Source organism: Mauremys reevesii, linkage group 4 (genome assembly GCF_016161935.1).
Source record: "Mauremys reevesii isolate NIE-2019 linkage group 4, ASM1616193v1, whole genome shotgun sequence".
NCBI classification, from domain to species: domain Eukaryota; kingdom Metazoa; phylum Chordata; order Testudines; family Geoemydidae; genus Mauremys; species Mauremys reevesii.
The window spans coordinates 451,094-465,455 of record NC_052626.1 but is presented as its reverse complement, the minus strand read 5'-3'; positions in this window follow the sequence as shown (position 1 = coordinate 465,455).

The window sequence follows — 14,362 nt, the reverse complement described above, 5'->3', positions numbered from 1 at the left end:
TGTGAGGTTCTTTTCTTTTTCTTCTGGTTTCTGAGCTGCTAGGGTGCATTCAGGTCATGTTTCCAGGCATTTTTCTGCATCTACGGAAGCTAGAAACTTACTTCTGTCAGTGAAAGCTGAGATTCTCTGAGGATCATGTGATTCCAGGAGCTGGGGATTTTTTTACAAACAAACAAACATGCAACTTGCAATAAATGGTGAATTGGAAACTGTGGGCCTTGTTCTGTGCTCTCAACAGGTTTGTTTGCAGCGGCTTGTATGTGGCCTGTTGTTCTCTAGAACGTTCTCATTAGCTCTCGTACAAAAGGCTTTGGCCAGGCTCTGATACCATTCCTCGTATTGAGTAGGGCCTTGAAGTTAACGGGGTCCCTTGTGGTGTAAGCTATTACCCAGCCGGAGTACGTGTGTGAGGTGTGCGTTATTATTAACCATGGTTACTATGGTAGTGCCAAGGAGCACCAGGAATGGAGCTCCATGGTGCCAGGCGCTGTACAAATGCCGGGTAGCAGAGAGCTGAAGCTTACAGTGCAATGTGACCAGACAGACCCAGGGTGGGGGAAGGAGCAGAGCCCACCAGCAGGGGAATAGTGTGGTGGTAGCAAGGGGCATGTTCCTGCCACGATCATTGTTGGGTGAGGGGGAGGATTGAAAGAGAAGCTCAGGGAGGGGGGGGGGTTAAGGGAAGGAGGGTGGGGTGGGGAGGGGGATAAGAGGGACAGGTGTGGAACGAAGATGAGGTGAAGAGACTGTGCGGATTGGAGCAAAAAGTAAGAGGCCGTCCAATGAGAGCTGCAGACAGTTCTCTGCATGTGCAGAGAGCCCGGCGTTGGCTGCTTCTCACCCAACCAGCTGGAGTCTCTGGTTAGCTCCTTGCTGTAGTCTCTTCTGCCTTCCCTTCCCACACGATGTGGTCTTGAGGAAAGAAGTGAGGTAGCCCCTGGGTCCTGGATTTTCCCAGAGTTTGGAGGGATCTCCCTGTGCAGTTCTGGATCTGTGGGTGCTGAGGTGAGGCTGGGCCCCATTTTAGGCCCTGCCAACTGGCTGGTGGGTCTTGCTCACATGCTCAGGGTTTATCTGATCATCAGATTCAGGGTCAGGAAGGAGTTTTCCCTCAGGCCAGATTGGCTGGGACCATGGCGGTTTTGCCTTCCTCTGCAGTCTGGGGCATGAATTAACTGATGGGATCATCTGGGCACATCTCTCTTCATCCATTCCCTGCCATCACAGAGGCTTGGGCACTGGTGGCCCCTTGGTCTCTCCTGTTGTCTGTCTGTGGCACACAATGTAGTTTCTAAAGGGCTGAAATGTTTTGGTCCGAATACGTCATTAGGTAACTGGGTGTCTAGGGGTAACCGAGTGAAATGTAATGGCCCATGACGTACAGGAGATTGGCCAAGATATCCTGACAGCCTCTTCTAGTCTCAAAATCTATGAAACTGGTGAGTGGGGAAGTGCTTACGCTGTCTTTGTGGACCACACTTTCCAGTGTAGACATGCAGTTGTGCACATGGCTAATATAGGCATCCAAACACCCAGTGCCTGCTGCAAGCTGTTGGTGTGCTCCCCGAATGGTTATTATATGTATTATCACAGTGTATTTGAGTCATAGTCACAGACCTGGACCTCAGTGTGCTACATACATTGTACTAGTTACAGCTGCCAGTCCTGGTGCTCCGTAAGTAGCACATTCCTACGGAGAGCAATTTAATACCCTACACCCGGCAGCTGTCGCAGCCCCGCTGCCCAGAGTGCTGGCAGCATGGCAAGCTAAGGCTGCAGGGACGGGTCCAGGGGCTAGTCTCACCATCCAGGAGCTCAAGGGCCGGGCAGGACCGTCACATGGGCTGGATGTGGCCCACGGGTCGTAGTTTGCCCACCTCTGATCTAGACCATTTTCCTGATCGGTGTTGGTCTTTAAAATGATGAAGATTCAACAACCTCCCTGGGCAATTTATTCCAGTGCTTAACCTTGACGGTTAGGAAGTTTTTCTTAATGTCCAACCTAAACCTCTCTTGCTGCAATTTAAATCCATAGTTTCTTGTCCTATCCTCAGAGGTTGAGAACAATGTACCTTCCTCCTCCTTGTTAACAATCTTTTATGTACTTGAAAACTGTTAACATGTCCCCTCTGTCTTCTCTTCTCCAGACTAAACAAACCCATTTTTTTCAATCTTCCTTCTTAGGTCACGTTTTCTAGACCTTTAATAATTTTTGTTGCTCTTTTCTGGACTTTCTCAAATTTATCCACATCTTTCCTGAAATGTGGCTTCCAGAACTGGGCACAATATTCCAGTTGAGGCCTAATCAGCACAGAGTAGAGTGGAAGAATTACTTCTTGTGTCTTGCTTACAACACTCCTGCTAATACATTTCAGAATGATGTTCGCTTTTTTTGCAATAGCGTTACACTATTGACTCATATTTAGCTTGTGGTCCACTATGAGCCCCAGATCCCTTTCTGCAGTGCTCCTTCCTAGGCAGTCATTTCCCATTTTGTATGTGTGCCACTGATTGTTCCTTCCTAAGTGGAATATTTTGCATTTGTCTGTATTGAATTTCATCTTATTTACTTCAGACCGTTTCTCCAGTTTGTCCAGATCATTTTGAATTTTATCCTAACCTATTCTCCAAACCACTTGCAACCCCTCCCAGCTTGGTATCATCTGCAAACTTTATTAGTGTACTCTCTGTCATTATCTAAATAATTGAAGAAGATATTAAACAGAGTAGACCCAGAACTGATCCATGTGGGACCCCACTTGATATACCCTTCTAGCTTGACTGTGAACCACTAATAACTACTCTCTGGGAATGGTTTTCCAATCAGTTATGCACCCACCGTATAGTAGCTCCATCTAGGTTACATTTGCCTAGTTTGTTTATGAGAAGGTCATGTGAGACAGTATCAAAAGCCTTACTAACGTCAAGATATACCACATCTACCACTTTCCCCCATCCATAAGGCTTGTTACCCTGTCAAAGAAAGCTGTTTGGTTTGACATGATTTATTCTTGACAAATCCATGCTGACTGTCACTTACCAACTTCTTATCTTCTAGATGTCTGCAAATTGATTATTTGCTCACTAATCTTTCCAAGTACTGAAGTTAAGCTGACTGGTCTGTAATTCCCCAGGTTGTCCTTATCTCCCTTTTTATCCATTGGCACTATATTTGCCCTTTTCCAGTCCTCTGGAATATCTCCTGTCTTCCATGACTTTTTGAAAATAATTGCTAATGGCTCAGATATCAACTCCGTCAGCTCCTTGAGTATTCTAGGATATATTTTGTCAGACATTGGTGACTTGAAGACATCTAAATTGTCTAAGTAATTTTTACCTTGTTTTTTCCCTATTTTAGCCTCTGATCTTACCTCATTTTCACTGGCATTCGCTATGTTAGACGTCCAATCACCACCAACCTTCTCGGTGAAAACTGGAAAAAAAAGAGAGAAGTGCTGGATTGTACACTGCTAAGACTGATCACCGTTGTTCTGAGCAGGGCTGCAATCCCTTAAATTGTCACATTCATTGTAGTGGAGGTTACTCTGCATTCTGTTTAAAGAGGGAGTGCCCCAAGACAATGGGACTGAAATGACCCAGTGTTGTCTGCTACTGATGGGCAGCCTCTTGGGATAAACTCCTTGTCCCCATTGAAGTCAATTGGAGTTTTGTCATTAACCCTAGAGTAGATGTAACCAATTTGCAGAGTCTCCCGCCTAGTAACTGGGCTTGCCATCTTGCCTTCAGCCTACTGCTTGACTGTACCTCACCCCTTTGTGCAAAGCTGCCAAAGAAAATTGTGATGTGTCCAAAACATTCCACTGTAAGAGAGCAGCCATAGATAGCGTTTCCTGCTGACTCGGATGGCAGTTCAAAATGCTGACTGGTCACAGGACACCACTAATGCCTGAGGCCCCGGACGCTTGTTGGCAAAAGAAAGTGCACCTAGCACCAGTACTAGACAACCATAACCACAGCGCCACACCACTGGACTAACCGGTCAAATACCAAAGGGGCTGCCTCCTGGTGCCTTGGGAGGCTCAGAGCGAGGAGCAGAGCAATAGGTGACAGATTCCTAAAGGGCTCCTTTTGTTTTATAGCAGCTGTACTCTCCTGTGCTTTACATGACCATCCTGAAATTTAATACAGTGATTTCTTCGCTTTTGACTCCACAATTTGATTTAAAACAATTTTACTATTTACCAACACAATACTTGAGAACCACACAGTAACTTGTGCAGTCCTGATCCTCCCCCTTTACTGCAGATAAAGTGTCTCTGGTCAGCTGGCAAGTGTATAGAGAGGAAGTGAGATTTCCAGGTAGGAAGGACCTAAAGAGGCTAGCTCTTGCCAGGTTTGGTTTTCAGTGGCCTGCATCTCAAAGGGGTGGTTGTGGGTGTTGCCACTTCCATAGCATATTAAAAATATATTGTCCCTGCAAATTGTTGTGCTGGGCAGTCCTCCTCCTTCAGACCGTCTTATAGAAGACTCAGTATCTGACATCTCTTCCAAAAGACTCCTGGTTCCCTAGTGAATTATCTCTTCTTTCCTCCACCTCCTCCCCGTCATTCCCTAGTGGCAGCTATTACAGATGAATGAGGTGTTTGACAGCTTCAAGGCTGCTGGAGTATTTTGCCCACAGTAGTAAATCAGCCTGCAATTGCTTCCCTGATTGGCACACTCTGTGAATGGCCTCTCAAGACATTTCAGAGAGAGGCTGAGGAAGTGCTGCCAGGACTCCCTTCTCTTATGGATTAAAAACATCCTTTCATTACCTTCTGAGGATGAGGAATTTGCTCACTCTTCTCGAGCACCTCTCAGCAAACGGGTACTGCAATCACGCACGTTAATTGTCTTCGATAAATCATAAATTAACTCTGGTGGGAAAACTACAGATATCTCATCATGTGCTGGATATTTCATAGAAAAGAGGAACCTCTTCTAATTTATCCCTTACACAGATAAATTAAATCTGCCTGGCCCGGCTTGGTCTTGAATGTTTCACATTGTAACTTTTTCTGAAAGACTTTTATTGGAAATAGACAGCATTTGCATGAAAAGAGCATTTGCACCTGATGGAAAAGTCCTGTAGAATGTAACAGGAAATGATGACCTTGCCATAGGTTTTTTTAAGATTTTGCAAATCTTACTAGAGAATTATATCCTCGCTAAAGAACTCTCTAGAGAGTGATTAAATATACCTTTTTCTATTAATTTCTTTAACTCATGGGCTCTCAACCTGGAAACTGTGTCAGGGGGTCATGGCCACTCTGCCTTTCTCATATTGTTAAATGGAAAAGCAGTCCTGGCTAGATCATACCTAGAGTAATGAGGAGTTCTGAAGGGGGCTAGTAAGGGGAAAGGGGTCTTGGTATGTAAAAAACTGAAAAGCAGTGCTTTACTTAATCAACTGCAAAAGACCACAGCCTAGTTAATATGGGTAATAAAATCCCTCATGGCTTTTTCAGAGCAAAGCTTCTGAGACCTATATATGAATGCTGCAAATGTTTTTCTAGTGAATTACTCATACCTGTACACAAATACTATATATATATCTGCAACATTACTTTTTATTTTAGTATGGTGGTGTTTCTTATGAGACTTTCTTGATTACTCAAGTGTTCAAACAAGAAGTTTAGATAAAGAGATTTTAAATTATTGTTAGAGGATAAAATGTATATTGCTAGGAGTCGGAATGTAGACTTTTATTTGTATGATAGCAGTTTGATTTCATTTTGGGTGATTTTATGACCTCTTGAATGAACTAATATAATTCTTTGTGGTCTAAATATCTCCTTAATGTGTGCATGGTTTGGGTTTTTATATAAAAAACCCTTCTTTTACAATAAGATTTAAAAAACCACCATGATATCCACTCACCCATTTTAACTAACTGAATCTTAGCATATTTTCAGTTTCCATCCCAGCTGAGAGCTGGCTCCTTCAAGGCAGGTTAAATATTACTGCTATCAAAACTGAATATGTTTAGTCCCACCATTCAGGTCCTAGCTTTAACAGCATAGACAGCAGTACAAATTATAATCCTTAGGCATTAAGGGTCAATAATTTATTGCACTAGAGCTCTGAACCACTATGGTATGGAAGGCTTAACATCTTAATTAGTTTTCAGAGTCTTTTGTTAGAATTCACTCCCTTCTGTTGCAAGGTTATTATGCTCTCTGAAGCCATGCTAAATAACTTTATGACAAGAGGAGTATTCCTAACAAGGGAATTCAATTAGGTTTTCTAAGATAATATAGAGACAGAGGCAGGCAGTGGAAAAATTGTTGATACCCATGAATAAGAAGCTAAACACCTTTACAAAGACAAATCCAGAGGAAAAGGGGCCTTTCTTTCATACTCAGTTTGTAACTGGCAGAAAACATAGATGAATTCTACAATAAAATAGGCATGTGGGTCGCTTGATTCTCCTGGAAAGTAAAGTTTTGGATAGTGGGCACAGCTAGGGGCAGAGCGCACCCTTCTCACAACACGACTGCACTGAAGGATCCACTATCAGAGTGCTCTATCTCAGAGAATTTTCCAGCTGTTGTATATAATCAAGGTTAACACCTCTGCTCCTTTCCAGTGGTTGGCTCTGGCACACTGACAGCCTCGTCCTTGTACCCGCTCACACTCCAGCTGCATGGCAGGGAGACTGTGTTGGACAGAGCCATTTTTAAACATGTTTCTGTCAAGTAAGATGGACACAGCTTGGGGATGAGGCCTGCCGGTGTTTCACATTGTGGTGCTGGCTATGAGGTTAGCACCTAGAGGCCCCCGCCTAGCCCAAGGCCTGCTGTGTACACAGAGCCTAGCACCAAGGGACAGTTCCTGCCCTGCAGAGCTCACAATCTAAACAGACAAGACGCTGTGAGGGAAAAGGCGGCGGCAGCAGCATCTCCACGTGGTGGGGGACTGAGACGAAGAGCAAGTCCATGACTGGCCCAAGTCATGCAGAGCATCTGTGACAGAGCCGAGAGCCCAGATCTTGAGAGTCTCAGGGCAGTGCCTCAACTGCCAGGTCTCCCTTCCTCTGAGTTATAATCCTCGGAGACCTGAGTCTGCTCTCCTGCCACCTGGGGGAAGTCATGAGGTCCATCAGCATAGCAGCAGCATGTGTCCCAATGCACTCGTCCCTGCCGGATTGTGCTGCTGTCATGTCCAGGAGGTTCCCTGTTTCCCCACCCCCAGAATAAGCCCCAAGACCTACCTAATGAAGATGTCATCAGACACGACCCAGTGGGCTGACCCTCCCAGCACGTTCTCCCCAGGGCTCTGTGCCCCTGTCCCGAGGTCGCTGTTGTGAATTTTGATGTGGCATTTGTGAGCTGTTGCTCTCAGACGTGCTCTGCCCTGGCTGAAGAATGCTGAACCGTGAACACAGCTCCGTGCAGGAGTGTCGCACAGATCGCCTTCACTCTGAACACACATTCTCCTCACAGCATCCTGCTGTTCACCCACAGACAGCTACATCCAGCCTGGCAAATGGAAGACCTGGCACAACTTCCTGCAAGACTGGAATGGCTCTAACTCCCTCCACTGAGTGGGACCCAGCCCAAAGAGTCAGAGCCACACAAGCCTGAATGTAGGTCTCTGCTAGAACAGCCCATCAATTAGCTGCTGAGCCATTGTGTTATAGACTCATAGACTTTAAGGTCAGAAGGGACCATTATGATCATCTAGTCTAACCTCCTGCACAAAGCAGGCCACAGAATCTCACCCATCCACTTCTATAACAAACCGCTAACCTATGTCTGAGCTATTGAAGTCTTCAAATTGTGGTTTGAAGACCTCAAGCTGCAGAGAATCCTCCAGCAAGTGACCCCTGCCCCATGCTGCAGAGGAAGGCAAAAAACCTCCAGGGCCTCTGCCAATCTGCCCTGGAGGAAAATTCCTTCCCGACCCCAAATATGGCGATCAGTTAAACCCTGAGCATGTGTGCAAGACTCACCCGCCAGCACCCAGGAAAGAATTCTCTGCAGTAACTCAGATCCCATCACATCTAACACCCCATCACAGACAACTGGGCATACTTACCTGCTGATAATCAAAGATCAATTGCCAAAATTAATTGCCAAAATTAGGCTATCCCAATCATACCATCCCTTCTATAAACTTATCAAGCTTAGTCTTAAAGCCAGATATGTCTTTTGCCCCCACTACTCCCCTTGGAAGGCTTTTCCAGAACTTCATTCCTCTAATGGTTAGAAACCTTTGTCTAATTTCAAGTCTAAACTTCCTAGTGTCCAGTTTATACCCATTTGTTCTTGTGTCCACATTGGTACTAAGCTTAAATAATTCCTCTCCCTCCCTAATATTAATCCCTCTGATATATTTATAAAGAGCAAGCATATCCCCCCTCAACCTTCTTTTGGTTAGGCTAAACAAGCCAAGCTCTTTGAGTCTCCTTTCATAAGACAGGTTTTTCATTCCTCGGATCATCCTAGTAGCCCGTCTCTGAACCTGTTCCAGTTTGAATTCATCCTTCTTAAACATGGGAGACCAGAACTGCACACAGTATTGCAGATGAGGTCTCACCAGTGCCTTATATAACGGTACTAACACCTCCTTATCTTTGCTGGAAATACCTCGCCTGATGCATCCTAAAACTGCATTAGCTTTTTTAACGGCCATATCACATTGGCGGCTCATAGTCATCCTGTGTTCAACCAATACTCCAAGGTCCTTCTCCTCCTCTGTTACTTCCAACTGATGTGTCCCCAATTTATAACTAAAATTCTTATTATTAATCCCTAAATGCATGACCTTGCACTTTTCACTATCGAATTTCATCCTATTACTATTACTCCAGTTTACAAGGTCATCCAGATCTTCCTGTATGATATCCCGGTCCTTCTCTGTGTTAGAAATACCTCCCAGCTTTGTGTCATCCGCAAACTTTATTAGAACATTCCCGCTTTTTGTGCCAAGGTCAGTAATAAAAAGGTTAAATAAGATTGGTCCCAAAACTGATCCCTGAGGAACTCCACTAGTAACCTCCTTCCAGCCTGACAGTTCACCTTTCAGTACAACCCGTTGTAGTCTCCCCTTTAACCAGTTCCTTATCCACCTTTCAATTTTCATATTGATCCCCATCTTTTCCAATTTAACTAATAATTCCCCATGTGGAACCGTGTCAAATGCCTTACTGAAATCGAGATAAATTAGATCTACTGCATTTCCTTTGTCTAAATAATCTGTTACCTTCTCAAAGAAGGAGATCAGGTTGGTTTGGCATGATCTACCTTTTGTAAAACCATGTTGTAATTTGTCCCAATTACCATTGACCTCAATGTCCTTAACTACTTTCTCCTTCAAAATTTTTTCCAAAACCTTACATACTACAGATGTCAAACTAACAGGCCTATAGTTACTCGGATCACTTTTTTCCCTTTCTTAAAATAGGAACTATGTTAGCAATTCTCCAGTCGTACAGTACAACCCCTGAGTTTACTGATTCATTAAAAATTCTTGCTAATGGGCTTGCAATTTCATGTGCCAGTTCCTTTAATATTCTTGGATGAAGATTATCTGGGCCCTCCGATTTTGTCCCATTAAGCTGTTGGAGTTTGGCTTCTACCTCAGATGTGGTAATATCTACCTCCATATCCTCATTCCCATTTGTCATTCATCCATTATCCCTAAGCTCCTCATTAGCCTTATTAAAGACTAAGTCAAAGTATTTATTTAGATATTGGGCCATGCCTAGGTTATCCTTAACCTCCATTCCATCCTCACTGTTTAGCGGTCCCACTTCTTCTTTCTTTGTTTTCTTTTTAGTTATATGGCTATAGAACCTTTTACTATTGGTTTTAATTCCCTTTGCAAGGTCCAACTTGTGACGGAGCGATTCTGGCGGGACCCAACTGAGAGTGCCAAATCAGGACCAATTGCTTAAACAGGGCAGTTACAGCCCTAGGCTGGGGTTTTTCCACCTCTAAGGCAAACCAAACCAGCCAGACAAAAAGGACTTTGGTCTCACCCCACTGGCTAACCACAAGTCACACGAGCAATTTCCTTAGACACTCCAGTCTCCCAGTATCACCACCAGTGCACTCGTCCTGGGGATAAATGGTTATGAAAACCAACACCCCAATAAAAGAAAAAGGTTCCCTCGATCCCAAAGGACCAAGCCCCAGACCCAGGTCAATATACACATCAGATCTTACCCACAAATCACGCTGTTGCCAATCCTTTAGAATCTAAAATCTAAAGGTTTATTTACAAAGGGAAAAAGGTAGAGATGAGAGGTAGAATTGGTTAAATGCAATCAATTACATACAGTAATGGCAAAGTTCTTAGTTCAGGCTTGCAGCAGTGCTGGAGTAAACTGCAGGTTTAGATTAAGTCTCTGGAATGCATCCCCCGCTGGGATGGGTCCTCAGTCCCTGGTGTAGAGCTTCAGTTTGTGGCAAAGTCCCTCCAGAGATCAGAAGCAGGATTGAAGACAAGATGGAGGTGAGGCATTAGGCTTATATAGACTTTTCCAGGTGTAAGAATCCCTTTGTCTTCACTGTGGAATTTTACAGCAAAATGGAGCCTAGAGTCACATGGGCCAGTCCCTGCATACTTTGCTGAGTCACAAGGCATGTCTGCCTTCTCTCCATGGGTCAATTGTGTAGCCGATGGCTCTTTAATGGGCCATCAATCCAGCTATGCCGGGCTAACATCAGCTTGTCTGGGAGGCTTCCCCCAGAAGCACAGCACAAACTTGAAATACTGACAGCATAGAACCAACATTCATAACTTCAACTAAAAATGATACAGACATACAGACAGCATAATTATAACCAGCAACCCATAACCTGGTCTTAGACACCTTATATGACCCCCTTTACTTAGGATTTGGTGCCACTACAGGACCTTGGTTGCAACCCATGTTCTATATGGTCCCAATTTATATCAATAACGTCACACAACTCTACATGGCTTTTAGCCTTTCTCACTTCATCCCTATATGTTCTGACCTCAATAAGGTAGCTTTCTTTGCTAATCCCACCCATCTTCCACTCCTTGTAGGCTTTCTGCTTTTTCTTAATCACCTCTCTGAGATGCTTGCTCATCCAGCTTGGTCTACAACTCCTGCCTATAGTTTTTTTCCCCTTTCTTGGGATGCAGGCTTCTGATAGTTTCTGCAGCTTCGACTTAAAGTAATTCCAGGCCTCCTCCACCATTAGATCCACAAGTTCTTCAGTCCAATCCACTTCCCTAACTAATTTCCTTAATTCTTTAAAGTTAGCCCTTTTGAAGTCAAAAACCCTAGTCCCAGATCTATTTTTGTTTATCCATCCATCTAGTTTGAACTGAATTAGCTCATGATCACTCGAACCAAGGTTGTCCCCTACAACCATTTCTTCTATGAGGTCCTCACTACTCACCAAAACCAAATCTAAAATGGCATCCCCTCTTGTTGGTTCTTCAACTACTTGGTGAAGAAATCCATCAGCTATCACATCCAGAAAAGTTTGAGCCCTATTATTGTTTGAGCCCTATTATTTGAGCCCTATTACTTGTTGTTTGTGGGCCTTTGCCCTGCTTTAAAAGTCTCTGCTAATATGTAGTTCTGAACCACTACAGCATGATAAGGAAGTGACTGGAGAACTCTAAGCTAAGGCAGGGCGAACACTATTGCTGTCTGAACCTGACTGCTGAGCTTTGGAAATGCATGAAGTACCTCAGACTGCAGAGTCTCTGTTTGCAAACATATGATGCAGATTAAAGTATCTAGTGCCCTTCTGAGATCAGTGAATATAGAACACAACCAGAGAATCTAATGCTAGTATGTATATCTGTATTCCTCAAGTGCTGTGCATGCAAACCTAGAGTGACTGCGAATCTCTTCTGGAGTACACTGTGCTTTGTGTACAGTCCCTCAGTATTTCTGAAAGCATCTTTTCTCAGTCTGTTACTGTTTTAAATGTAGAAAGAGAAAATTAGAGCAGGTCAATAATATTGCTCAGCTTTCCACAGATCCAGGGGCAAGTAAAATACAATTAATGCAAGGATACTGGAGAGGAGGAGACAAAAGTAGCTAAAGACTTTGGGTGGGACTGTGACTTATGCTGAGGGACTGGTACAATGAGAACTGTGATAAACTCAGATGCGTACCGGGGGACCCTGAAAGTACTTCCCACTGGAAGTGGCAGCCAGAAGTCACTGAGCCAGCCCTGGCCTTTCTCGCCTTGGGACCTGGGTGAGGATCTGGCTCCCCCTCCACTTCCCTTCTTCCCCCTTGGCTGCCTGAGAGCTCCCAGAGGACTCTGTGGGGGAGGGAGGATTAATGATGACGTGGCTTCTGGGACCCCCAAATGAGCTGTCTCAGAGTCTGGCTGCAGCCTGACCAGGCCTGCTGCAGTTATGCTTTGTCCTTTGAACTGGGTCGAACCAGCTGGGGAAGGAGGGGACAGTAGGACTCCTTCAAAGCCAGGCTCTGATCCTAAGTCAAGCTTTCCTTGAGAAACAGTGAAAGCAGCACTCTCACCAGCCCCGGGCCTCCCCTGGGAGGCCCTTACAGCCATCTGTGGGTTCAGCAGCTTTCCCTGTTTGATGGATGGGGTCGCCACTCTGCAGAGAGCTTACTGGCTGTGAGGCTTGGGGCTAGTTATGTGAGAGGCCAGGTACCTTCGTGTCAGTGCTTAGCTTTCACCAGGACACTGCACTGCCTCTGTGCTTTGTACCCAGGATTGCCAGAGCTCCCAGGCCCTGGCTCTCTGTGCCTGCCAATGGCCTTTAGGCACTGAACTCCCCCAGGCTCCTCTGACTAGCCCTGCCTGCCACGCTTGCTGTAGATGGCCCCTTGCCACCTGGGCCTTGGTTATGCTGAGGGACTGGTACAATGAGAACTGTGATAAACTCAGATGCGTACCGGGGGACCCTGAAAGTACTTCCCACTGGAGCAGCAAAGAGCCTGCTCACAGTTAAAGAGCTGCTCGGCATAGCAAGAGTGCCAGAATCAGCCAAGGAGCAGTAGAAGCTGTGTTTCCTGTTAGTTGCTGTAAGAAGAAAAACAGGAGTTGGCACCTTGGGGCATTGCTAGCTCCTGCGCCCTGTGTGAGTTCTGTACTCTCTCAGTGGGCTCATTCTCCTTGTCCTCCTTTCTCCACACCCTTTGTAGGATGCACTCTCCCCCACCCCTTCCATAGCATCCACGCAGCCCAAGAGTGGCCTCTTTGAATGCTGGATGTCAGATTTAGCAGGGTCATATAGATTGGACAAGAAAGCTGTTATGCGCCAAGAGGTTCCGTTTATTCCAAAAGTTGTGATCCACGCGGGAGAAAGGAGTATTACTGAGATACAAGTGGCTTAGTACTAAATGTAGATCACAACAACAAACCATCTGAGCCGATGATAAAACATGAGTGTAAATTGACAAGATCAGTCACTAGGGGAACGTTCATGCTTTGCTTGGTTACCCTGATTCACATCATTCTCTCTCTCATAATTTGCTAAGTGAACATCAGAAAGCGATTGTGAAATCAGGAACTCTCCAGCTCACACTGAGGAGAAGTGCGAGAGCCAGGGCTGTTCATGTCACGAGAGCAAGGTACCACGCCATCCACGGGCTGGGAACTGAAGCTAGACAAATGTGGATTGGAAACAAGGTGTAAATTATTAACAGGGAGGGGAATTAGCCATTGGAACCATTTACCAAGGGTCATGATGGATTCTCCAACACTGGCAATAAGGCCTGGACTGGGGCAGGTCTCTGGCCTGTGCTATGCCAGAGGTTAGACTCGACGGGCACAGTGGTACCTTGGCATCTGTGAAAGGTTTTGTTCAACATCTTCATTAATGATCTGGATGATGGGATTAATTGTACCCTCAGCAAGTTCACGGATGGCACTAAACTGTGGGGAGAGGTAGATACACTGGAGGGTAGGGATATGGTCCAGAGTGACCTAGACAAATTGGAGGATTGGTCGAAAAGAAATCTGATGAGATTCAACAAGGAGAAGTGCAGAGTCCTGCACTTAGGAGGGAAGAATCCCATGTACTGCTACAGGCTGGGCACTGACTAGTTAAGCAGCAACATCTGGAGTATTGCATCCAGTTTTTGGCCCCCTACTACAGAAAGGATGTGGACAAATTGGAGAGAGTCCAGCGGAGGGGTATAAAAATGATCGGGGGCCTGGGGCACATGACTTATGAGGAGAAGCTGAGGGAACTGGGCTTGTTTAGTCTTCAGAAGAGAAGAATGAGGGGGGATTTAATAGCAGCCTTCAACTACCTGAAGTGGGGGTTCCAAAGAGGATGGAGCTTGGCTGTTCTCAGTGGTGGCAGATGACAGAACAAGGAGCAATGGTCTCAAGTTGCAGTGGGGGAGATCTAGGTTGGATATTAGGAAACACTGTTTCACTAG